The 25,518-nt window shown below is 37.5% G+C and overlaps 2 protein-coding genes across 54 annotated transcripts in view; one reads left to right on the top strand and one right to left on the bottom strand.

Moving 5' to 3' along the window:
* The window catches only part of MEF2C (myocyte enhancer factor 2C), a 184,335-nt gene that overhangs the window by 114,901 nt on the left and 43,916 nt on the right, over positions 1–25,518 (top strand). The gene's annotated exons all lie outside the window — the stretch shown is intronic.
* The window catches only part of LOC135971059 (uncharacterized), a 115,810-nt gene continuing 93,229 nt past the window's right edge, over positions 2,938–25,518 (bottom strand). For 2 of the 4 annotated variants that reach the window (XR_012413846.1, XR_012413847.1), the window contains 2 exons: positions 21,633–21,673; positions 2,938–4,668 (listed from right to left, as the gene is read on the bottom strand). The gene's annotated coding sequence lies outside the window, so the exon portion shown is untranslated. The remainder of the gene's footprint in view (positions 4,669–21,632; positions 21,674–25,518) is intronic. The other 2 variants (XR_012413848.1, XR_012413850.1) reach the window with 1 other exon arrangement.

Raw genomic sequence — 25,518 nt, 5'->3', positions numbered from 1 at the left:
CTGAGCATGAGAGGTTGAGGCTCCAGTGAGCCATGATCATGCCACTGTACCCAGCCTGAGTGACAGAGCAAGACTCTATCTCAAAAAAAAAAGTATTACAAAAAAGTAGATATATGAATTAATAATAGTAACTTATTTTAATAATGGTAACTTATTGTATAATTTCTGAATTATATACTTTATTTTTCAAAAATAAAAGGGTGCATATTATTATTTAATCATAAACAAGTTCCATCACTATGATGTCAAGGAGGAAACCATTTCATAGAAAAATAGACCAAAGTTACCCTGTGAATTAGCTACTACTAATCTAAAGCCAACTTCACTCTCCGTTACTATTTCAATAGGACAGAAGTTTATTGATTGACTCTGCAGTTAGTTCCAGAAACCCAACCCTTTTCAAAGTTACTGTACACATTTGTAAATAAATGGTATATTTAGCATCTATACTATGACAATTATAAACTCATTTCTGTCATGTGAATTTTCTTTGGATAATATAACCAGACCAGATCAAAAGACATAGATCTGCATTAATCTGTAAAGTAGCCTAGCCACGTGTGGCTATATAAATACAAATATAATTTAAATTACATAAAATTAAAAGTTCAGTTTTTCAGTCTCACTATCCACATTTCAAGTGCTTAATAGCAAGATGTGACTAGTGGCTTCCAAATATAATTGCCCATTATGAAAGAAACCCTCTGTTGGACAGTAAATGATGAAACTGGTGAATCTAGTGCTCTCTTTCATTCAAATCACTGGCATGGGCTGGGCGAGGTGGCTCATGCCTGTAATCCCAGCACTTTGGGAGGCCAAGGCAGGCAGATCATTTGAGGTCAGGAGTTCAAGACCAGCCTGGCCAACATGGTGAAACCCCATCTCTACTAAAAATACAAAAAAAAAAAAAAAAAATTAGCCAGGCGTGATGGCACACGCCTGTAACCTCAGCTACTTGGGAGGATGAAGCAGGAGAATTGCTTAAGCCCAGTAGGTGGAGGTTGCAGTAACCTGAGATTGCGCCACTGCACTCCAGCACTCCAGTCTGGGCAACAGAGTGAGACACCGTCTCAAAAATAAATAAATAAATAAATAAATAAATAAATAAATAAATAAATAACTGGCATGATGGTTAACAATACAGCCCAATAAAGGGTACATAAACTGGAGAGGTTACACCTGGCTACTTCACCTTTCATTCCTGCAGCGGGCATTTATGACATGCCCACTGTGCGCCAGTCAGGACCTGAGCCAAGGCAGAGAAACCCAGCAAGAAAAGTTCAATCACTAAGTCAGCATTTACTCCAAGGAACAGAATATTTGTTAAAGTCTATGTGATTTTGTGGAGAAAGACGAGAAAACGGAGGGATCACTGAAGCCGGAACTGCCCTGAGGAAGAAGAGAAAATGGAAAAGGGAGAAGAAAAATGAGTAGTAAGGACGTAGAAATAAGCTAGGTCCCTTGTGAACTTTTCCAACAGGAAAGAAAAGATCATGCATGCACACGGTTTTGATTTTTCTTAATTAGTATGTGTGGAATTTTATCTTCATCCAGGCTTCATGATTGGTTTTCCTTAACTGTAGTTGTTCTGAATTAATTTCATGTGGGGGAAAAGAAAGCTACATAGTGATTTTCCTAAAGAATATCGTTGAAGCATTGTTATGAGAGTTCGTCTTTTAAATTTTACTTCTAGGATATAGGACTTTAAAAGCTCCACAAATTTGAAGGAAAGATGGATATTAAAAATTCAGTTCCAGTTATAGCAACATCACAGACTCTCATTCTCTAATGGAGGGCGAGTTATGTAATCTTGCTGGGCTTTAGGTTCCTCCTGAGTTAATGTTGTCTGCCCTGAGCTCCTCACAGGGCTGTCATGAAGATTGCAGGTTATAACAGATGTCAGAGCCCATTGTCAACTCTTAAGTTTTAAAAAGTTAGTTTTATTTTCAAAGTCAAGAGAAAAAGTTCAGAGAAGAAAAAATGCTAACCAAAAGAGAGAGAAGACACAAATTCTTAATTTGCGATTGCATAGTTTATGTTAATAAGTATATTATTTATAAATATTGAATTATTATATAAGTAACTGCAGCATTTTACCTAAATTAAGATCTAACAAAGGTCAACGAATTGATTTTTTTTCTTTTCCACAAGTATTTATGAAGTGTATGTGCAAAGCATGGTATTCACGACCCTCCAGGGCCAGTAGCAGTCAATGGTGGACAGAATATACACAGTATTTGTTCTCTCATTCAGTAGATATTGATGGACATGAAGATCATTGCTAAGCGTTCTGCCAGTTACTGGTGATGCATCTGTGATTATGATACCCAATGATCTGAACCATAATAAGATACAGACAAAGTACAGTGGGCTAACAGAGGAGAAGGAAAGCAATTACAACTGTGGGCACCTGAAAAATCTTACTGTAGACTTCAGGTGAAGGTATGGCCTTGAATAAGTAGAATAATTTGATATACTAAGCCAACCGGAGAACAATTTTTCCCATTTAAACTAAAAGTAAGACTGATAAATGTAATTATATGTGGACATTAAATGCATATATGTGTATATATACACATACATGTATGTAGTATGTATATGTAGCAGCCTTTTTGTTGTTTTTTGTTGGCACTGGATTTTTTAATGTACGGTTTTTCTATAAACAGATGGTTATAGTTTCTAGAGAAATTCCATAGAATACAAATGTTAGAAAGATGCAGTCAATTTAATTGCCTTTAAGCTTAATAAAAGTTTCAACCTTAAAGTTGCATCCCACATCCTTAGTTTAACTTTACAGATGAGATGTTTTTCCCCTCTCTAAATTCTAAAACATGATACATCTGGCTGAGAGGCTGGAAAATTGTTACATGCCTGTGCAACATTCTTACAACCTAATCAGTTCTTCAACTTTTCTCGCAGTTTAATCATTGGAGAATGTTCTTTGTTTTTGTAGTCACTGTTTCACATAGTAACAGCTTGTTGTATTTTGGTCTGTTTGCCAGAGGGTAGGTTTATTTTTAAAACCCTGAACTCTGAATTTTTCTTTATTTTTCCAAGATTGAAAGCAGCTGAAATGCCTGGAGTTACAGGTTGAAGGCTGCTTCACAATATGTGGAGGAAGCTTCTTTCCCTCCCCCCTTTGTGTGTGTGTGTGTGTGTGTGTTTTAATTTTTCCCTAACAAATGTCTTCTAACTGGTAGTTGTCTAAAAATAGAAAACTGCTTAACTAAAAATAGCCTGGCTCTCAGTCGTGCCAAGGAAAATGGAGAGGAATAGGCGTGGAATAGAAGGCTGAGTAATCCAGTTCTATTCATTCAGAGAAACCTTTGAGAATGCGGGCGATGATAAAGTGCCCTCAAAAAACCACAGGCCCGACTCTCTCTTCAGACTTCTAGGTGCCAATAAACATTTTAGCCCCAGGATACTTTTTTTTTTTTTCCTCATAGGTTGTAAACATTTTCTGAAAGACAAGGCTTTGTTTCAGGGAACCTGACAAACTGCCATAAATAACTAACTTTCCTAAGGTCTTAAAAATTCATATTTGTAAGATGTATTTTAAAAGAGAATCTTAAATGAAAGTATTGTAAAATAATGTACATCGTGTAATAATTAACAGAGGAAACTCTGTTATAATAAAAACCACTTAACTGCTTGCAATTAAACTCAAAACTTTAAGGAGTTTCACAGCAAGAAAATTATTCCTGTGACTCATTGTAGCTTAAGAGAGCAGCTGACTCATTTTAGTTTAGCTCCCTGAGACATGAAATTCTCTTGTTCAGTCTGTATCCCCTTAACATGCCAATATTTAGTCTTCTTTCTTACAATTATTTTTTTCACTCAAGCAGATTTTTACTTTTAAACTTTAAAATGATGTAGAAACTACTTCGAAAAAATAGCATTTCTAGAGTAGGATGGCTTTTAGTTTCAATAAATGGAATTCTGAGTAAGTCATAAAAAATACGTGTGTATACATATACATATACCAGTTTTGCAATGGGAATGCTTTTTTTTCCCCCTATTTTGTTTTGCTTAAGTAATCTGTAAACCAGGTCAAACATAGCAACAGGGTGTGGAAATGTCAGCACAGTTCATAGGGTTATACGAGTCTGAGCATTGTTATGTTCAGTTCCTGTAATGCTGCTGGTGATAAGACTCTTGAGACAAAAGACGATAATTGATGGAAAGAGGCTTAAATCATTGCTAGAAGAATCAAGGTCCTTGTATCTGTGTACATCGACTCTTCTGGTCTCCTTCCGTCTTGTAAAGCATTTTGTCGTCTTGCATGTTGGCCCCCTACTGCTCTTTGTAATGGATGCAGACCACAAGTGATTCCTTTATGCAGCATACAGGGTGTAATTGTGTCTGTGTGGTGTATTAGTAATTACCAAGCTGAATTCCCATATTGTATCTTTACTGCAGGCATGGAAAAATAGGACATACAACCCTGCAAAACCATTTTCAACCTAGATAGTGAGCCACTTAGAGCTGTATTCCAGGGACAAAGCCTTTTATTTGAATACTTTTTAAACAAAATTTTCATTGTTGAGTCATTTGTGCCATGCAGGGTAAATTCAGTTTGGGAAATTATTACCTTTGATATTATATTATTCATTTCTGACTCTTCAGCAAAGTCTTTGTAATATGGAAAACATTGGCTCTTTTTAACTGCTGAAATAAAAAAATAATATTGTTAGATGTAATAGTGATATGAGCTATGGTAACTATGCTAAGCTATCATACAGAAAGAATACTATGTGAATTACTACATATAATAGATTTTGTAACATTTATAAACATGAAATAATATAGCTATTTTAGTTGCATTTTTATCTTAAACAGTTATATTTTATACATAATTTATCGATATTGGCTCAAGCATTGTTAAACTTCAGAAAAAGCTGACAAAAAATTTTGTTACAGTAAACAGATATAAATTAATTATTAATTTCTTTGCTATAAAATTTGCATCCATCCTTTATGTATTATGTAGCTGATATTGATTTGACTACCTCCAAATCATTGTGGATTTGAAATGTCCACGGTATTATCTGTAATAGAAGCCAAAATAATGCAAGCAGCTTGGCTTAAACAAAAGAAAGTATGCTTATTCTATGCATGAAATGCTTATAATGACAGTTAAAAACTATTAGATAGAAGTACAAAGAAATTAATACAGCAATTTCATTATCGATTTTCAATGCAGTTAGACTTATATTGCAAATTATTCATTAAAGCATTCAAGATTCTCGTTATATTTTTACCTTCGTATCTGAAAGTGGTCTTTCAGTATGTATATCTTAAAAATTTGCTTCCACTTTTATCTGTAGATTTTGTTATTCAAGCAATAATTATTAAATTCTTAGGATATACAGAACTTTATATGGATGCCAGGAGAAATACAAGTTTGGAAGACATTGTCTGTGACCTCACAAAACTTACAGTCCAATTAAGGTAGAAAATACATGTGGTAATCAACTGGACAAAACAACATAATGAGAACTATGGGGTATTTAGGGGGAGGCAACATAGCACAGTGTTGAGGAGCATCAGTTCTGGAGATAAACTGCCTGAGTTCTATATGTCCTTGGGCAAATTACTTAGACTTTCTGTTTTATTTTTTATTTTTATTTATTTATTTTGAGATGGAGTTTCACTCTTGTTGCCCAGGCTGGAGTTTGGCAATGGCGCGATCTCAGCTCACTGCAACCTCCACCTCCTGGGTTCAAGCAATTCTTCGTCAGCCTCCTGAGTAGCTGGGATTACAGGCATGCACCACCATGCCTGGCTAATTTTTTTTTTTTTTTTTTTTTGTATTTTTAGTAGAGACAGGGTTTCTTCATGTTGGTCAGGCTGCTCTTGAACTCTCGACTTCAGGTGATCCACTTACCTCAGCCTCCCAAAGTGCTGGGATTACAGGTGTGAACCACCACACCTGGCCAACTGTCTGTTTCTTAATCCCATCATTTGTAAATAGAGGTTAATAATACTACCTTCTGCTTAGCTGTTATGAGAATTAAATGAATGAACATTTATAAAATGCTTATAACAGAGTCTGACACTTGCTAAGGTTTACGATAATGATAATGATGACAACGATGGCAGTGCTGCTCCTGGTACCATATCATCAAGCAATAAGTGGTAGGAAGAAGTTTAAAAAGTCAGGACAGGCAGCCATGATTGGTAGTCATTTTTAGGCTTAAACAAGTCAAATTCAGAAAGATGGATATCAGTTGATGAAAAAGATGTGGGCAAACCTTTCAAAAGACCAAGTGTGCAAAGAGTCACAAAAAAAAGAAACAAGGGCATGAAAAACATTAGGTTGATATGAAGAGAATATTCACATAAAGAAAAAGATATAAGAAAGATGGCAATGAAAATGGGAAGAAGAGACAGGGAAATCAAGCACTCTAAATATTTGATGTGGAATTAGATGTGATTCAGTTGGCATCAGAAAGACAGTCCGTGGTCTCAAGCAGTAAATTAGCATAATGACAACCAAGTCTTGAGAGAGGTTCCACTGGAAAAGACAGAAACAGTTGTGAAAAGTAGAAGTGCCAAAATATTTTACTTTTTATAAGTATGTATATGTGTGTGTGCTAAAAAGCCTGAAGGCTTTCACCATACTTATATTTTTATTTCATAGGACAAGTTGCTTTGGAAATATGCTTATAATTTTAGTTTGCACTAATAAGGTGCACATGCATTTCTTTGAGGACTATTTATCACATACAGTGTGTTAAAAAAGCAAATTATGGAGGCCTCAGGAGGTTTCTTTGTTGTGTTTGTTGTTGTTTTTTTTTTTGCCTTTTTATTTTATTTTATTTTATTTTATTTTATTTTATTTTATTTTATTTTATTTTATTTTTGAGATGATTTCGTGCCCATCGTCCAGGCTGGAATGCAGTGACACAGCCTTGGATTACTGCAACCTCCAATTCCTGGGCTCAAGTGATTCTCCTGCCTCAGCCTCCCAAGTGGCTGGGACCACAGGCACATACCACCACATCCAGCAAACTTTTGTATTTTTTGTAGAGACAGGGTTTTGCCATGTTGCCCAAGCTGGTCCCGAATACCTGGGCTCAAGTGATCCTCCTGCTTCAGCCTCTCAAGTACTTGGATTACAGCAGTGAGCCACTGTGCCTGGCCTAGGAGGTTTATTTTAAACTATATAAGCTTCTTTACAGTAAATTGAAAAATAAATCAAGATCTATAAATTTGTAAGTTCCTAATGAAGTAGTGCACTGTTTAATTTTTAGACAGTCTCGCTAGGTTGCATGAGCTGGTCTCAAACTCCTAGGATCAAGAGATCCTCCTTCCTCAGGACATGTACACTTTTAATGACCGCATAAACAGGTCAGGATTCTGAATACAATACTGTCAAATATGAAAACTCTGCCCTTAAACTTTCACATCCATATAATAAAAGTCCTGTCCTTTCATAATAAAGACAGTGTGATGCTGGAAGAGGGACAGACACACATTTCAGCATCAGACAAACCTGGTTTCTGCCACTTTCATAAACTCTGTGATCTTGGGCAACATTCTGAATGTCCACCAAGCTTTAGCTTCTGAAGCAGTAAAATAGGAATAATAAAACTCACTTTTGGTCTTCCTGTAAGAACTAACTTATGTATATATACAGTCATTAGCACATAATGCTCATACAACTGGTATTTATTTTCCTGCTATTCCTTTTTGCATATGTAAATTTAGGCAAAAATTTTAAACTTTCACGTGTATATACACACACACACACTTTGGACACTGAAATCTTCAGTGTATTTGGTGCTTACATTTAAATAAAATGTCCCATTTTATAAATTATCATATAATGCATTTATGTATCTTGTGTAATAATGTTATGAAATTCTTCAGAAATAAGGTCCTCACTACACAGATTTTTAAACTAGGGAAAGGGTAGAAAAAAGGAAAAAACTAGGAGTCAAAAGTAATTCTATTAAGTCCAGTCAAAACAGAGTTGAAAAAAAAATAATAAGTGGAACTCTGCCAAATAGAGGGGCTTGCCCAAGTTCTCTTAGTGAACTCTGGTAGATAGTATTAGGATATAATTTATTTCCTGATATCCCCTTTGAACTAATTTGTATCCAAGGAAGAGGAGTTAGACAATGAGAGAGAAAGTGAGAAAATGAGAGAGATGTAGGGTGAAAGAGAAGGGGGTAGGTTGATTGAGATTTCAAGACAATGGAAGTAATTAGCAAGGCTAACACAAGTGCTGCCAGTTTCTTTTCTGACACAAAAATAAATAATTGATTTCATTAAAATATTAGTCAGTCAACAATGCTTAGTGTGATAATATTGTTAACAGTGAAATATTTATGTCGTGCATTGCTTCTAGGGTGAAACTTTAAGTATCTTTGCCCTGGCTCCCTCAGTATTTTCATGGCAGTGAGGATCCATACTCTTGGAAATGAGCCAGGAACACTCTAATGTATTACACATGTGGCTTAGTTCCAGATGAACAGGTGTTTTAAATATTCTAATCACATACCCACAATGTATATCACTACTGGGAAAAGGATATCATTTTTAATCCTCTGGTGTTTGTTCTGAGCCACACCTTTTTCACACTGTGAAGATTTTCAAGATGAACTGTGATTTGGGGAGGGATGGCCATCTGAGCTCAACTTTAACTGATAGGAGGTACAACAAATTTATAGTTCTGAACTCTGCACCTGGAGTCTGGCTACTGAGATCAAACCACTTGTTGACCAGCATAAAAATAAATAGGAAAATATTTCAGTGTTTTCCACAATTGCATTTTTACAAATACAAGAGATTTTATTTATATTAAAGAAAACTGTAGTTTTTTGTTTGTTGTTGTTGTTGTTGTTGTTGTTTGTTTGTTTTTTTGGTTTTTTTTTTTTTTTTTTGAGATGGAGTCTCACTCTATCACCCAGGCTAGAGTGCAATGGCACGATCTCGGCTCACTGCAACCTCTGTCTCTCAAGTTCAAATGATTCTCCTGCCTCAGCCTCCCAAGTAGCTAAGATTACAGGCTCCTGCCACCATGCCCAGCTAATTTTTTTGTATTTTTAGTAGAGAGAGGGTTTCACCATGTTGGCCAGGCTGGTCTCAAACTCCTGACCTCAAGTGAACCACCCACCTTGGTCTCCCAAAGTGCTGGGTTTGTAGGTGTGAGACATGAGACACCATGCCTGGTCTGCAAATTCTTATATTATGATTAGGGGAAGAAATTTGTTTTCCATTAGAAACTACCATTAAGTTTGCAAGCATTGTAACATTAAAAAAAACCAACAAAAAAAACCTCACTTTACTGAGGCCTAAGTTACTATATTGAAACACTACTTTCTGGGGGGAAAAAGATAAAATCTACCCAAAAGTACGTCTAACCAGAAGTAATTCTGAAGATTCTTTCAAATGTTCTGCTTCATGCTATACACGCGGGCGCACACACACACACCCCTACATATATTCACATATACATGCAGTTAATGTGAGACTGGCAGTTTCCAGCACAAAATATATAGCTTCCATTTCACTGTGCACAAGTTCCTGTGTCAGATCAACAAAACTTTCATTGATTTCTGTCTATCTGGTTGGCTTTGACAATAATGTAATGCAATCGGGGAGGGAGAGTTTCTAACTTCTCCCAGCCACCTGCCTTAACCTCATGCTTCATCTCAGTATAGACTGGATTCCTTTGGTTAGTCGATAGTGTACATTACCTCATGGAGCCGGCTTTGAACTATGTTTTGCTTCCTTTTAATGGTACTGTTTCCCCTCATCTTTTAACAGTGATCTTTTAAAAAGAAGTGTAATTCTATTCAGAATGGTGGTGATGGCTGTTTGAGACATTTTAAAGCTATTAGGTGGTTAATATGTGGTTAATATTATTTATTCAACAGAAAATGGACTTTAAGCGCATGTAAAAAGCCAAGCATCATAATTGTAAATTCTTTTAAAAGTTATACAACTTTATGTAGTTTCAATTTTCCAAAAGTCCAGTTTCCCATCTGGGAGACATGGGTATTGGCCCGGCTGTGGGAAACCTCCAGAGAAAACAGGGGAGCTCCGCTACTGCGGAAGCAGAGTCAGTGACTGTGGGTGGCATTTTCTCCGCTGAGTCAGGTCCTGCCAGCCCTACCCCAGGCTTCTACCAACAGTGCGGATTTTCTGGCAAGATGCAAAACCCAAGTCTTTGTGGTTCTTGAAGCTCTCCTGCAGTTTCTCCTTTTCCTTGGTACTTTGGGAAATTTTCACTTTAGAAGATCACATCTTGCTGTGTCTTCCTCGCAACTGTTGAAAAATTTGGGAAGTTTAGCAGTCATTTATTTTATTTTTCCTCTCATCTGGCCTATGAAGTAACTTGGTGTTATGTGCGTGTTTTTCAACAAACAGGAAAGGGAAGAGATTATGTACCCATGATTTTGAAAATATTTTTTATACAGCATACAATATTTCTCCATGATCCCTCACTTTGCCCAGGGAGAAACAATAGTTTCTTCATAAAAGCATACATTTTTATCTTTTCTCCAATCTATTCCCTCAACCCAAGAGAAAATGTAGTCTTGTAGTTACCAGCCTTTGTATCCCCCATCTGCTCAAGCAAATTGAAGAGAAGAGGCAAGCAGTTGGCTTCTGCATCTGAAGAAAATAGGTGCCAAAATAATAAAGTGGACCTTTTTGTTAGTCACAGAGACTTAAGGTTCCTGCTAGTATTACTCTAATCATTGTGATAAATCTGTGCTTCATTTTATTTGTAATCATTTGTAATAAATAAATCATTTATTACAATCATTTGTAATAAACCTGTGCAGATAGGTACATTCTGTATGTTATTGGGAAGGACTTCCTTCCTAGGCTTAGGAATGTTAGGAGTTTAAAAATTTAGCAGCTGGGCACAGTGGCTCACGCCTGTAATCCCAGCACTTTGGGAGGCTGAGGCAGGCGTATCACAAGGTCAGGAGATCGAGACCATCCTGGCTAACATGGTGAAACCCTATCTCTACTAAAAATACAAAAACAAAATTAGCCAGACATGGTGGCAGGCGTCCAGCTACTCAGGAGGCTGAGGAGGGAGAATGGCGTGAACCCGGGAGGCGAAGCTTGCAGTGAGCCGAGATCGCACCACTGCACTCCAGCGTGGGTGACAGAGGGAGACTCCATCGAAAGGAAGGAAGGAAGGAAGGGAGAGAGGGAGGGAGGGAGGAAGGAAGGAAGGAAAAATTTAGCACCCTTTCTTTTCCTTGGGGCTTCAACAACCTATGCTGCATTATAACTAGATAGATAGTACCTAAATATTGGTGAAGGGCCTTCCCGTCTATTCAGTTGATATTATAGCAAAATGATAGGAAAAACATTTTAGATAATTTTTTTATCAGAAAATGAATTTCATTACAAATACATCCCTTTATGAAGAAATAAGATTTGTCAGGCATTTCACCAATGTCAGCTGAGAGTAAGTGTTCAAAGGATACACAGACATGGTTTAGGCAATCCTTATTGTTAAACAACCTTGCAGAGGCAGAATAATTTGATAGCTAAGAGGGAAAATTCTGGAGCTCATGCATGGGTTCATAGACTTGGTTCCACCACTCACTAACTTTGTAAACTTCAGCAAGTTCTTGAACCACTGGTGTGCCTCTTTTTTTTAATTCATCTGTAGATTGGCAGTCATTGTGGAAGAGTAGATTGTGACAATTAAAAAGACCCATGCAAAGCCACGGGCTCAGTCCCTGGCACATGTACATGCTCAGGAAATGGTAGGTGTTATTGCTGAGGAATGGATTCAATTAAAATATTAAGAAAATTAATATTTTGATAGTGATGGAAGACTGGTTTAATTTCCTCTTCATGCCATAGGAGAGGAAATGTTGTTTTTATAATTACCTAATGAAGAATCTGGAAGAAATGACTTTGCAAATGATACCCTTAAGCTCACCACTGAACTAACAAAATCACTGAGATTTCGTAAGTTATGGAAATTGAAATACCTAATTTAAAAAATCAGGTTTGCAGTACATTTCCACGGATAAGTTATTGAAGCGATCATGACTACAAAAACAGGCAGCCAGGAGGCCAGGTCCACAGAGTCTGTTCAGAGAAGGCTGTCTGGGGCCACAGGACAGAGTGTGCCATGGGGCTGGCAGCCTGCACTTGGCCTTGCTGAGTTAGACAACAGGTGCCGAGCCACTGCCAGGTGTGGGTATCAGGATGAACAAAATTGCTGATGGCCTGTGATAAAGCTTTATGTTAGATCATAAAGTGCTGAGCCCAGATGATGAGAGACCAGTTCACATAGCAAGGGAAAACTTGATGTGTTCACTGGATTATTTTTCCCTCCCTCTCTTTCACACAATCTTCAAATTCTCTATTTTTCACTCATTTTTGTTCCTTCCCTCTCTCCCTCCCTCCCTTTCTTTCCTCTCTCCCTTCTAGTATTTTTCTGTCTATTTACAACCTCTGTCTCTCATTCTTGGTATTCTTGTTTTTAAACATTTTCTAAGTAGAATGACAGTTACTGGAGGATGGAAGGGGTTGAGGTTACCAGAGGCTGGAAGGGGTTGATGAGGGCAGGAATGAGGAGTTGTTGATCAAAGGGTACAAAGTTTCAGATAAACAGGGGGAATGGGTTTTGAGAGCTACCGCAGAGCAGGGTGGCTATGGTCAATAATAATGTATTTATATTTCAAAATAAGAGAATAAATTTCAAATGTCTTACCATAAAAATTAAGTAAGAGAGGTCATAGATATGTTAGGTAGATTTAATCATGCCACATTGTATACACAAAACAAAATGGCACATTATACCATATAGATGTATACAAGTATTGTTTGTCAATTTAAAATAATATTACTAATAATGTTTTTAATTATAGGGAAATGTTCATCATAACAGTTAACAAATTCATTAATGAAATTTATCTTAACAATTTTATAAACACCAAATGATCACCAAAATAAAAGTAGAAGAGGCATTTGATGCAATTCAGTTTTCTATTAATAAAAATTCTTAATAGACTAGGAATAGAAAGAAATTTCCTTAAGTTTATGAAATGTATCAACAAAAAGCAGTCATAGTAAGTATATAATGGTGAAACATTTGGTTCATTCCTTTTAAAGTTATTAATGAGATAAATATGCCCCCATCCCTGCTTTAAGTCATACTGAGGGCCTAGTCAATGGAACGAAATGAGATAAAGAAATAAAATGTATGTAAATCACACACACAAAATTTCTCTCTATACCTTTCCATTTTTCAGTTCTCAATGTCACTCTAGCTTTTATAGCATCACGTGAAATCCAAGGTGACAATGTCCACCTAAGAATATTATCATCTGCATAATATATGCAGCCATGGGAAATAAGATTTTGTGAACTAAAAATTGGTCCATAATTCTGGACTGTGGATTCATATATAGATAGCATTCAGAGCATAAGGAAAATAAATTGAGACGAGTTTGATTTTAATTATTAGTTAATTTAATTTGGAAACATAAATTTTGAAAAAAATTAACCTGATAAAATAAAATAACTTAGCCTTGATTAGCATAAAGTATCAATAATAGTACACTTTCCAAAATATTTCTTATGAATTATATTTTATTTGTAAGTATTTCATCTAGAAGGAGGGATCTGTTTGCCATAACGCAATGTATATTAGGAATTTTCAGATTGTATTTATTCATGGCTCGTGTCCTCTTCGAGCAATTACACTCAATTCATAATTGCCTACACTAGTGAAAAAGGATCCTTCACATTAGTGCCATAAAACAGCAGGAACTACAATGTGAGTCCAGACACAGCAACCCCCAATAACAAATGAGCCAGGAAACTAGCAGGCAAGTCCCAGTGGAAAGCTGAGCAGAAGACCCTAACTCTGAAATGCTACTGGCACTTTTGATGTCGGTCCTAGAAATAACTCTGATTATTTTTCTGGTACCAACTGGAAATAATTATATTGTTAGGTAAGCAAATAAAGGCCCTCTAAGTAGCAAACTTGAAATTTACATTAATTTATGAAATTCTCAGGACCCAGTACTCTGCCAGGTCCTAAGGCTATCCAGACACATGGCACAGACCTGCCCTCAAGGAGCACAGCCTTGTGTGGAACAGAGGCAGGCACACAGTGGCATTGCAGCATGCCGAACTACGACAGGACTGCAGGAAAGATGAGATTAAATAAAGAAAGCCACTGGAATGATGTCAGTGTGTTTGGTAAATGCAGCAGAAGCCTTGAGAAACTGCCTGAGAATTGTGAAGCACATTTATTTTTAAGCACCGGAAGCTGTTATCAAACAGTCCTATCAAACTTTCTTTCATCAGACACCTACCCAAGTCAACGGAATGTAAAATCCACCACTTATTACAAATTCACATACTAGGTGAGTGGTAATGAGATAACAACTACAGAGGATAAATGGAATCGATTATCTCCATCTCTACAAGTAATCTATAATGTGACAGGAGAGCTAAGAGGTAGAAACTTACTTTGGAAGGCCAAAGTGGGCAGATCACGATGTCAGGAGATCGAGACCATCCTGGCTAACACTGTGAAACCCCGTCTCTATTAAAAGTACAAAAAATTAGCCAGGCATGATGGGAGAATGGCGTGAACCTGGGAGGCAGAGCTTGCAGTGAGCCGAGATTGCACCACTGCACTCCAGTCTGGGCGACAGAGCAAGACTCCATCTCAGAGAAAAAAAAAAGAAAGAGGTAGAAACTTATTTGCATTTTAAGTTTACTGCTATGAGTTTTGGAGATTTGGTCTGTGAGACTTTCTTAATGCATGATGTAGTTGTGGGTAGATAGAAGTTTGTTCCCTGACCAATTGACAACATCCTATAAATCTAACAACTTCTACCTCCTGGTCAACTGTTGAACCTGCAAGGAGCCTTTTCCCCAGATCTCTGACTTAGTTGGCCTTTCTGCCTCTTGTTCACTAGGGAGTACATGCTGGTTTCCTGTCCTTATGCCAAGTCTGACGAAGCCCCAGGATGTCTATCTGCTGGCTTAACTGGCCCTGGATCAGCAACTGTCCCCTGACCAGCAACCGTCTACCCATTGTACCTTTCACTGCCTCTGTTAAGCAGGAGGTTTGCCAGGACATGAACCAATACAATGAAAATACTAATACTGCATTAGCCAAGTCCCAGGAGAGATTTTACATGGAAAGGGACAAGTAATATACCAGTAAGACTAGAGACCAAGACTACTCACCTTTTACAGACCTGGCAAACCTGACTAAAAGGCGAGAGAGGTTTGGTTTTCAAGGGGGAATGTTTGCATTCCTAGCCACTAGCTTTTGCTTAGTCGCCTGAGCTTCTCCATTATATATCATCAGGCTGTCCTTACCATTATTCCCCTGTAGGACTCCTATCCAGAAAAGTTAACCAATTTGTAGCAACATTCTACTGTCGGATATCCTACTAGTTGCCAAGGATGGAAAGTCACCAAGAGACTTCCTGTCTGCAAGAATCTTATAATCTAGAAAAGGATATAAAAGCAAGAAAACAGATAGCAACAATGTGAAATAAATGTTAATTGCATAGCTCTAAGGAAGAATAAAAGAGACATTAATTCTATTAACTCTCTCTTCCATGTGATTTTTTCCTTTTATAATTTAAGTTTATGTACAAGGATGGGGGACGGTGGGGTTAAGGGGTGGGTGTTGCTAGGGGTAGAATCAGCATATATGTACAGCATGTATACAAACCTAGTAAGTGCCCTCTATGTGTTTTCAGATTTCATCGTAATTCCATTTTAAATAAGAACCTCTGTTGCTACAGCCTTGAATTCCATTATTCTTTTATCGACAATAACAATATTTATTGAGTGTCATCCATGTGCTGGGAACATTCAAGATGCTGTGGATACAGAGGTGAAAAAGACAAAGATTTTGCTCTTATAGAACTTTGTTCCAATACATTGAGACTCTTCTCTCCCCAGGCAGCCACTGGCGGCTGTGACTTACGTATTGTGTTCCCACAATCGCAGTGATGCTCTGCACTCCTGATACTTCACTTTCCCTAAAATATCAGAACAATATGGGTATTGAGCAGTGTGTGTTAACAGTTGTCAATGGTAGTCTCTGGGATGGTGTGTCACAAGCTCAGGCAAAACCCTCAATTAGCATCTAAGTAAGTCTTCACAGGGCATATTAACTGGGGACATAGAATATAAGAGACCCTCCCCACTCATTGCTGTCGGATCACTACAGAATAACCGAAACCAAAGTGAAAATTTTCAAGAGTGAATGATTTATAGCCACTCCTTGAAGAACAGGCTGGTTTATTAGGAAGAGGGAGAAATCAATTTTACAAAGATTTGAATGTCAGGTATTATGTGGGAAGAAGTTGAGGATGCCATAAATGAAATCTGTGTTCACAATCCAGAATTGGTCCTTGAAAAATCTCTCTACCCACCATTTAAGAAACTGAAGAATAAAAATAACTTGCAGTATTTTTGGTGCTGTACCAAATCGAACAGTGTTATTGGTGATGTTGGCCCTGTGACTTAAGACATGAAAACCACAACAGCAAGAATGTTCCCCATCAGGACAAGGGCCAGCCCAGGAGAAAAGTGGGCCAGGGTCAAGCCCATTAGATGTCTTTACCTCTCTTCAGCCTGGCAGAGACCCAGGTTGGGAGACATGAATTAAAGGAAACAGTTCAGTCTTTATCTTGGGAGTTCCTGACTGTCTGAAATAAGGATTTTGATATCTTAAGTTCTCAGGTATGATCAAAATAGTCATGACACAAGTCAATCAGTTGCCAACCTCAAGTCTTTATTTTGCAATGCCCTTATGGAAAGTTCTGTGTATACTCTCCTTTTCTGACAAGCTGGTAATAAACTGGAGATCCCAACTGACAGAGATTCTTTAAAGTACATCAGGGGTAATGTCCTTGTTTTGGAGGGAAGACGTAGAAATAGAGAAGAGAATAAACTAAGGTGTCTATTGCAGTAAGTTTGGTTCTCAAAATGTTTGTGTCTTCCTGGCAGTAACAGAGCAGCAGCAGCCACAGATGACTTGGAAGCCCATCATGCCCCAGACTCTGAGCAGGTCTAAACACAGAGAAATCCCATCTTTTGTGACCCAGATACAATAGTCTGTGTCACCTCCTCCATTCCCTCAACTCCCACAGGGATGTCCTTTGCAGCAATCATGAAGTCATTCCAGAGATTGCTTTAACCTACCAGAACTTGTACTCCTTACATTTTGAGGTAATAATCTTATTAAAACAAATAAATAGTACTGTCACTCTACAAGACCACCCAACTCATTTCAATTAGTCTGTCACTGTTAGAAAGTATGGCTGTCAAGTTTGTTTGCTTATTCATTTATCCAGTGAACCGTAACTGAGAATCTTGGTTGAGCCCACACATATTAACCAAGCCCTGTGTTAGGGACCAGAGATGCCCATTTTTCACAGAACTCACTACCTGGTGGTGAAGCAGACATGTTTAACAATAAATTACAATATACCACATATAAAAACAAAGAGGTCAAGGACTGTACAGATACAGAGAAGGAAGTCCCTGAGTGCCTTCTACAAGCGTTAGGACAAAGCTTCACCAAGTAAGTGAGGGCATTAGGTAATAGGATATCCTAGGACAATTAAGGTTTGTGTAACTGAGAAGAGGAGTGTATCAGGATATTCTAGCAAGGCTTGAATGACGTATATCAAAGCAGTGTTTCTAAAGGATCGAGCCGACTTGGCAAATGACATGAAATTTCCCCCTTGGCCAAAACCCAGCAATATAGTTTGGCTGTATCCTCACCCAAATCTCACCTTGAATTGTTATAGTCCCCACGGGTCATGGGAGGGATCCAGTGGGAAGTAATTAAATCTTGGGGATGGATCGTTCCCATGCTGTTCTCATGATAGTCAATAAGTCTCATGAGATGTGATGGTTTTATAAATGGGGGTTCCCCTGCACAAGCTCTCTTGCCTGCTGCCACGTAGGACATGCCTTTGCTTCTCCTCTGCCTCCTTCCATGATTACAAGGCCTCCCCAGTCATGTGAAACTATGAGCCATTAAACCTATTTTTCTTTATAAATTACTCAGTCTTGGTATGTCTTTATTAGCAATGTGAGAACAAGCTAATACACACAGTATGCTGGAGACAAGAGGAAATGAGCCTAGAGGAAGGTGGAGGGTTTGTAAGGAGAACAGCCATACAATTAGATGTGCATTTTAATTAGTCCCTGCCAGAAGTATGAAGGAAGATTGACTGGAACGTGGGAGTCCAAAAACAAACAGACAAAACACAGGAGACCAAATAGAAAGAATAATGATAAGTGAGTCAAGAAATTATGTAATCAAGGGTGATTTCTGGTTTTTCAGCTTGAACAAGTACGTTGTGACATTTGCTAGGAAGGGAAAGATGAGAGAGAAATGGATGAAAGGATAGGCTGGAATCCAGAAAATAAATGGGAAAAGAAATGATATAGTAGAAGAGATCATGGGAAATCCTGTAGAAATGAGGAAATGTGGTGACTCAAAAGATAGCTCAAAAGTGACTGGTGAATGCAAAGATGTAGGCTGTAAGCTACTCATTTCAAATGGCTAATCATGCATAGACTCAAATTGAATAAAAAGGCATTTACAACTAGGAAATAAAAATAGTGATTTGACTTACTTTGATGACCCAGGATAACGTCTACATATTTTGTTAAAATAAGTCATTAATGGTTTATAAAAGATGCTCCAACATGTTATTTGCAAAGCACCAGTGCCTCAAGATACAGCCTTTTTGTCCCCTGTAATCCATTTGCAAGTAAAATGCCATAGTCTAAAATGGTTACTATGTGAAGTTACAGTTATTATACATTGTATACTTTCAAAAAACCTGCTCCCTGTTCTTTATTAATTTACTCCTTTCCTCTCTCAACCTTTGTTTAATTTATAGTTTTGTCTTCTATTTTCCTTCCTTATTTAAGAAATCACTAACGTTGCCCATTCTTCAAACAACCTACAGTTTGATTCTGTGCATTCCAGCCTTTCTTTTCTTAACTTGCATTATAAAGATTATTAGGATAGATTCGACACAGTGGCCCATGCCTGTAATCCCAGCACTTTAGGAGGCTTAGGTGGGTGGATTACATGAGGTCAAGAGTTCAAGACCAGCCTGGACAACATTGTGAGACCCCATCTCTACCAAAAAATACAAAAATTAGCCATGTGTGATGGCACACACCTGTAATTCCAGCTACTTGGGAGGCTGAGGTGGGAAGATCACTTGAACCCAGGAGGCAGAGGTTGCAGTGAGCTGAGATCGCACCACTGCACTCCAGCCTGGGTGACAGAGCAAGATTCCGTCTAACAACAACAACTATAGATATAGATATAGATATAGATATATAGAGATAGGATTGACTGCATATACTATCATGCATTTCAATCATTATATATTAAATGTTCTCTCTTTAATATTTTGCTTCACATCTCTGCTGGATTGAGGATCTCAGGGATTGTTTTACAGCTAACATGTGCCAGACTTCCCCATCTCAGTCCCATTCTAGGCCAACTCATGATGCATGCTCTGTCCAGGTTCCAAGAGAGGTTTGGCGGAAGAATCCTTATAAACACCAAATCCTTGATCTGTCCTGAGGAAGCCTGAATCATCTGATTGGCCCCAGAATCACCCTGATTTTCCATGAATTCCCTCAGGCAAAGGTTGGCCCAGAATAAGAGCAATGTGAAAAGCCCAGGAGAATAGTGGAGCAGTAGACTAGCATCCAAGAATGGGGGAAAATGATGAACTTTGCCCAAGAATTTGAAAGCATGCTTAATTCAGATTTATAGTATCTGACTCACATTCACAGATTTCCCTGTGCTCTTTCCTACAAAGGTTTTGTTTTTCCTTTTCTAACCTTTACCTTCTGCCTAAAATATCACTCCCTTTTTTCTCTTTCCATGCTGAAAATTCTGTGCCCTCTTTCAGCTACCCTTTTGATTACTGAGATTATATGCTTACAACTTTCTGGCATTAAAGATTTCATTGACTGCTCAGTTTTTCTGAGGGTCTCCATTTAGATCAGTACCCCCAAATTTTAAGCCTTCAATAATGTAAAATTTGTGAGCTATAATGTTTTATACATGTACAAATTATGCCTACATTGCACTGCTTCCTAACTTAAAAACTGTACATTTCAAAAAACAGTAAATTTGTGAGTTATTAAGAGGGAATAAAAACACCGAGCTTTAACATAGTGTGAAATGGTAACATGAATGGAAAAAAAAGAAATTCCTGTTGCAAAATACTGTACCAAGACTAATTTTCCTCTCTCTAACATTTGAATATTCTTTTCTGTTCTATTCGTCTATTCATTTAAGTTTGTCATGAGTGCCGCAAATATCTAGTACGTTCCAACCACTTGCCAGGCCTTGTGCTGAGTTCTGGTGATACAAGATGACAAACTATTCCTAACCTCTAGTAGCTCATGGTAGCAGGAAGAAAAACACATAAACAAATCATCTCTATCAAATGTCCAGAAAAATCATCTTAGCATCCGGAGGACCACAGGCAGCACCTGACATATAGTAGCAGTAAATATGTACCAAGGGATCTGGATCCTAGTACGGCCTTTGCCTCCAGCCAGCCAGACAGCCTCAGGCAAGCCAAGAAACCTCCACATACATTAACACTGAAGTGGAAATGTGTGTTCCATTCATTTAGCTAGCATTTATTGAGCACCTACAGTAGGTCAGCCTGCTCTGTGGTGAAACTCCAAAGTGAATAAAGCAAAGTGCTTTGTTAAGGACCTCTCAATCTAGCAGAGGGAGAAAAACACATAAATAGTCAATAATGTGTGATTAAGACTATAATGGGAAAATGTGCAGAATAAAATGAGTGCATAAATGAAGGAGAAACTGATTCAGCCCTGGTGATCAGAAAGTCTAAAGAGAGGAGACAATGTATCAGCTGCTCTTTGAAGGAGGAACAGATACTGGTGGGCTCATTCCTGAAGGAGAGTCCAGCTTGAGCAGGGATGCAGAAGGAAAGGCATGCAGCATATGCACCATTATTCCTCACCCGCTGTGGGCAAGAGGAAGGGCCAGATGATGCTTGGTGTTCTCATCCAGACTAGAGTATCAATAATTAGCACGATTTGAATGTTTATGTCAAATAATTTGTGGCCCTTAGAACAGAGTTGGTGGATGTTTCCTTGTGTTCAATACATGAAAAGGCTTTCAGATCTTTAATTAGTGTGTCTTTTATTTCCATTATTTGAAGATGAAAATGATTCAGTGAAAAAAAATTCAGCTCCAGTATTAAGATTGTCTTTTGAGGAAGCATATAAAAATAAAAACAATGACAATCTCCAACTCTATCCATCCCTTCCCCAGTAGAAGTTGATATCTGGCCACAATGAGCATTAATAAATAACCTAGAGGAATACAGTACTGTATGGTTTTATATTTCCATCTTTTTATGAAAATTTTTACAAGTGAATAATTTTTGGTAAAATCTATTTTTTTGTACTCTGTATTGGAAATGATTTGCTTGCCTAATTAAAGTTTACCTGCTGATTATACTAAGTTTAATATATTAATGTATTTAATACATTAATTCATTTCTAGAATAAGAACAAAGAAAAGGGACTATGGTACTACAGGGAGAGATAGTATAGACAATGCTTACAGTTTGTGGAGAAATTTCTTGACATCTGATCTTCCCCCAGCCTAAGGCAAAAACCGTACAATATTATAAGTCAGGTCAGAGCTTTTTAGTTTTAAATTTGTATTGGCTGCTTTCCTAACACATAAGCGCACAAAACAGTATCTGACACATAGTAGGTTTTCAATAATCATTTGCCAAATAAATGTTAAATGAAGTAAGTCACTGGGCTCAGTCCTCAAACCACCTCTCCGTAGATACTAAAGGGTCAGGAAGCAGCAGCAGCATGAGTACCAGCACACCAATATGGAAACACTTTTAGGAAATATTCTTAGAAACTCCATTTATAGGCAGTATTCATTTCAACTGCACTTCCTATTCCTACATGAATTTACTACTTTCTAAAGATTATTCAGCTTGTTAAGAGTAGATACTTATCTTCATAAAGCTGTGAACGACAAGCAAAAAGTGATTTAGGATCAGAGGAAAGGAAACTACCTTTTCTAAGTTGATGCTTTTTTTTCTTGGCTTTTGTGTGAACATGACATTCATGCAACTAATAGTAATAATTCCTGCATGTGTTCTTGACACATTAACCCTCTGAAGTAAAGATCACACTACCTATGCAAGAAAGTGTGATTACTTGAATTTTTAACAAAGGTTAATAGGAGTAACTTGGGGGTTTCTCCAGGTTTCTCTGCCTGTAGAATGGGCAGGCACAGGAAAAGGATGATGATGAAAATATACATTCTTGAGGACTGAGGTTGCAGACATGAAAAGGAATTGAGTGGTTGAAAGCTTTTAGTCTGTGTTGCTGGTTCTCTGAAATATAAAAGCTGAATTTTACATAAATAGCATTAATATAAAAATACAACTTCATATAATTGAAAAAGGTCAATAATTTACTTATTTCTTTATACTAACAAGAGATAATTTTTGAAAGAATGAAAGGAAAAAACTTTTGTAAATCACAAAATAGTATTTAAGAAGGGAAAAATCAGTTTTAATCACTGCATAGGAAAAGGATTTTCTAGTTGATAACATAATGCCTAAAACAAGAAATGAGAGCTCCATGTGGCATTCTTTTTCATTTATATTCCTTTCAGTAACGAAAAAGAATCTGTTCCCCTAATGAAATTCTATTTCATTAGAATTTTTGAAGCACCTGTCACCTATCATCATCAGTTTGTACGTATTTCAAGTTTTTCCGATGAGCAAATGGAATAATGCAGGGTCCATATGTCCACATGTCTGGGAGGAAAGATTCCACGTGGTTTTTGGATTACCTGTCTGGACTCTTTCTCCCATTTATTGCTTGGAATATGTCACCTTCTGTCAATCTAATTACTCCTCTAGGAAACGGCTGTTCTCAGCTCACAGTATGACAATCGCTGTCTTGTGAAAATATCCCAGAAGCCTCTGTAGTTGATGGATCTACCTCAACGGTGTCACTCTGACGTGGAAAACTGACTTCAGTATACAGGCTTACTTAAGATTTACTTGAGTTCTCTGAGCAAAGAGTTTCTTTAGATACGTAAGAAGAGAAGCTGGTGGTTTTAGGAGATCTCTTGCCTTATCTTGACATACAGGAATAAATCTTTTCAAAACATAGCTGAGACACAGTATATACATCTTGGACTTCTAGCCCCTGTAAAAGAATAACAATTGAAGTACCTGCATTACCTGACCAGTGACACTTGTAAAAGATCAGAGAAGCTTTCGAAGTCCAACAGCAGAGATTTTGATTTTGCTAGAAAAGGGCCCGAAGGAATAATGCTTATTTATCCATTTAGTCAGCCCTTTCGTTCGTATCGACTATTCATTACTGTGATGAAGACAGACTTGGCTGAATCTAACAGAAATTCTTTTGTTATCATTAAACAGCTGTAGATTTTTAATATAATAAAGATAAAACTGCTCTTATAGTTCCACATTCACACTATGATATTCAAGTTTGTGCCATCACTTCCATTTTCAGAGCTTTATAATTCCACCATAATCATTTGTTCTTGGCAGAAATGTGTTATACAAGCACTCAGCTGAGGATAATATTTTTGAACATTTTTTCAATGTTCTTTCTGGTTATGTGATTATGGGAATTTGGAACTCAATATTAATTTGCTCTTCAGTTTTGTGTTTGTATATCTCAAAATGCTCTTTTTTAAATAACACAATTTAACTTGAATCATTACTTAGATTCGGGTGATATTCATAGCAAGATAATGCAGTCAGATACAAGAAGAATGTATTGGGAGAAAATGAGCCACGTTTTTCATTCTCATCACTGCCATTTCCTTTGTGACTCCATGCCACCTGCCTTGTTTGTTTAATAGTTTATATAATTCTTCAGGTACAAAGTGAGCTGCTGACCTAATTGGTTTTTTTCATTCATAAACTGATGTGTTTTATTGACCAATATACACTCCAAGTCTTGACTAAAATTTGACATCTAAGAAAATCAATATTTTAGCTATATTTTCATACTTGAAATTTTCCCTCAGCCTAATTTTTTTAAATTTCTACTTTTGTTTTTTTTTTTTTTTTTTGAGATGGAGTCTCGCTCTGTTGCCCAGGCTGAAGTGCAGTGGCGTGATCTCAGCTCACTGCAAGCTCTGCCTCCCGGGTTCAAGTGATTTTCCTGCGTCAGCCTCCCAAGTAGCTGCGATTACAGGCACACGCTACCATGCCTGGCTAGTTTTTTTTTTATTTTTGGTAGAGACAGGTTTCACCATGCTGGCCAGGCTGGTCTCGAACTGCTGACCTTGTGATCTGCCTGCCTCGGCCTCTCAAAGTGCTGGGATTACAGGTGAGAGCCACCATGCCCGGCCAATTTCTACTTCATTTATTTCAGTATCCAGTGTACTACTATAGTTACATATAAGTGAGAGAGATCTAGTCTGCACCCATCACTTCACACAGGTGGGAAAACGGGCAGGGGAAAGGCAGGCCCCACACTGTCTCCAGGCAGGAGGCAAGTACTCGTTGACTGACCTTGGGCCATCACGTTTGAGACCTGGCATAGGTTTATCTAATCTCTTCATGGAAGACTTGTGAGAGATAATGGGTTAATATTTGTGGAGATCTTTCAACAAAGTGTAATTGATGTTTGAATTTTTATAAACCAAACACAATATCTACCCCCTGAAAGCTTTGTGAGAATATTTAGCACACATGTATGTGCCAGATGGATTGTAATGACAGTTGATAGGCCTCTCCTAACCCTTGCGTTCTGTTGTCAGAAATCTGCATATCAAAACAACTATAATTTTTACAATAAGATTTATTGGTTGAAAGATTTGGGTGCACACTGAAAAATATACTGCCTAGATAAGACTATAAACTAACATTATGGAAGGCTTTAAATTAAAGGTTTATATAAGAAAATTCTTGGCAGGGTGCCATGGCTCATGCCTGTAATCCCAGCATTTTGGGAAGCTGAGGCAAGAGCATCACTTAAGTCCAGGAGTTCAAGAGCAGCCTGGACAACATAATGAGACCCTGATTCTACAAAAATAATTTTTAACCAGGTGTGGTGGCACACACCTGTAGTCCCAGCTGCCCAGGAAGCTGAGGTGGAAGGATTGCCTAGGCCTAAGACATGGAGACTGCAGTGAGCTATGACCGTGCCACACTGCATTCCAGCCTGGGCAACAGAGAGAGACTCTGTCTCAAAAAAAAAAAAAAAAAAAAAAAAAAAAAAAGAGAGAGAGAGAGAAAGAAAGAATATTTTTAACATGTCTTATAGAAATATAGATAGATAACTTTTGAAAAATATCAAATAATATTTTCTTGATCTTACCTATTTTTCTCTATACAAATGAATTCTAATGAAAAATACATGGAATATAATGCAAAACACTCAGAAAGTATTCTTAAAAGCTCAAAGATATGCAGAGATCAAAGCAGAAAC

The sequence above is a fragment of the Macaca fascicularis genome, chromosome 6, assembly GCF_037993035.2.
Source record: "Macaca fascicularis isolate 582-1 chromosome 6, T2T-MFA8v1.1".
Lineage (NCBI taxonomy): Eukaryota > Metazoa > Chordata > Mammalia > Primates > Cercopithecidae > Macaca > Macaca fascicularis.
Note: the sequence above shows the minus strand (reverse complement) of the source record. Positions and strands in the feature narration are given on the sequence as shown.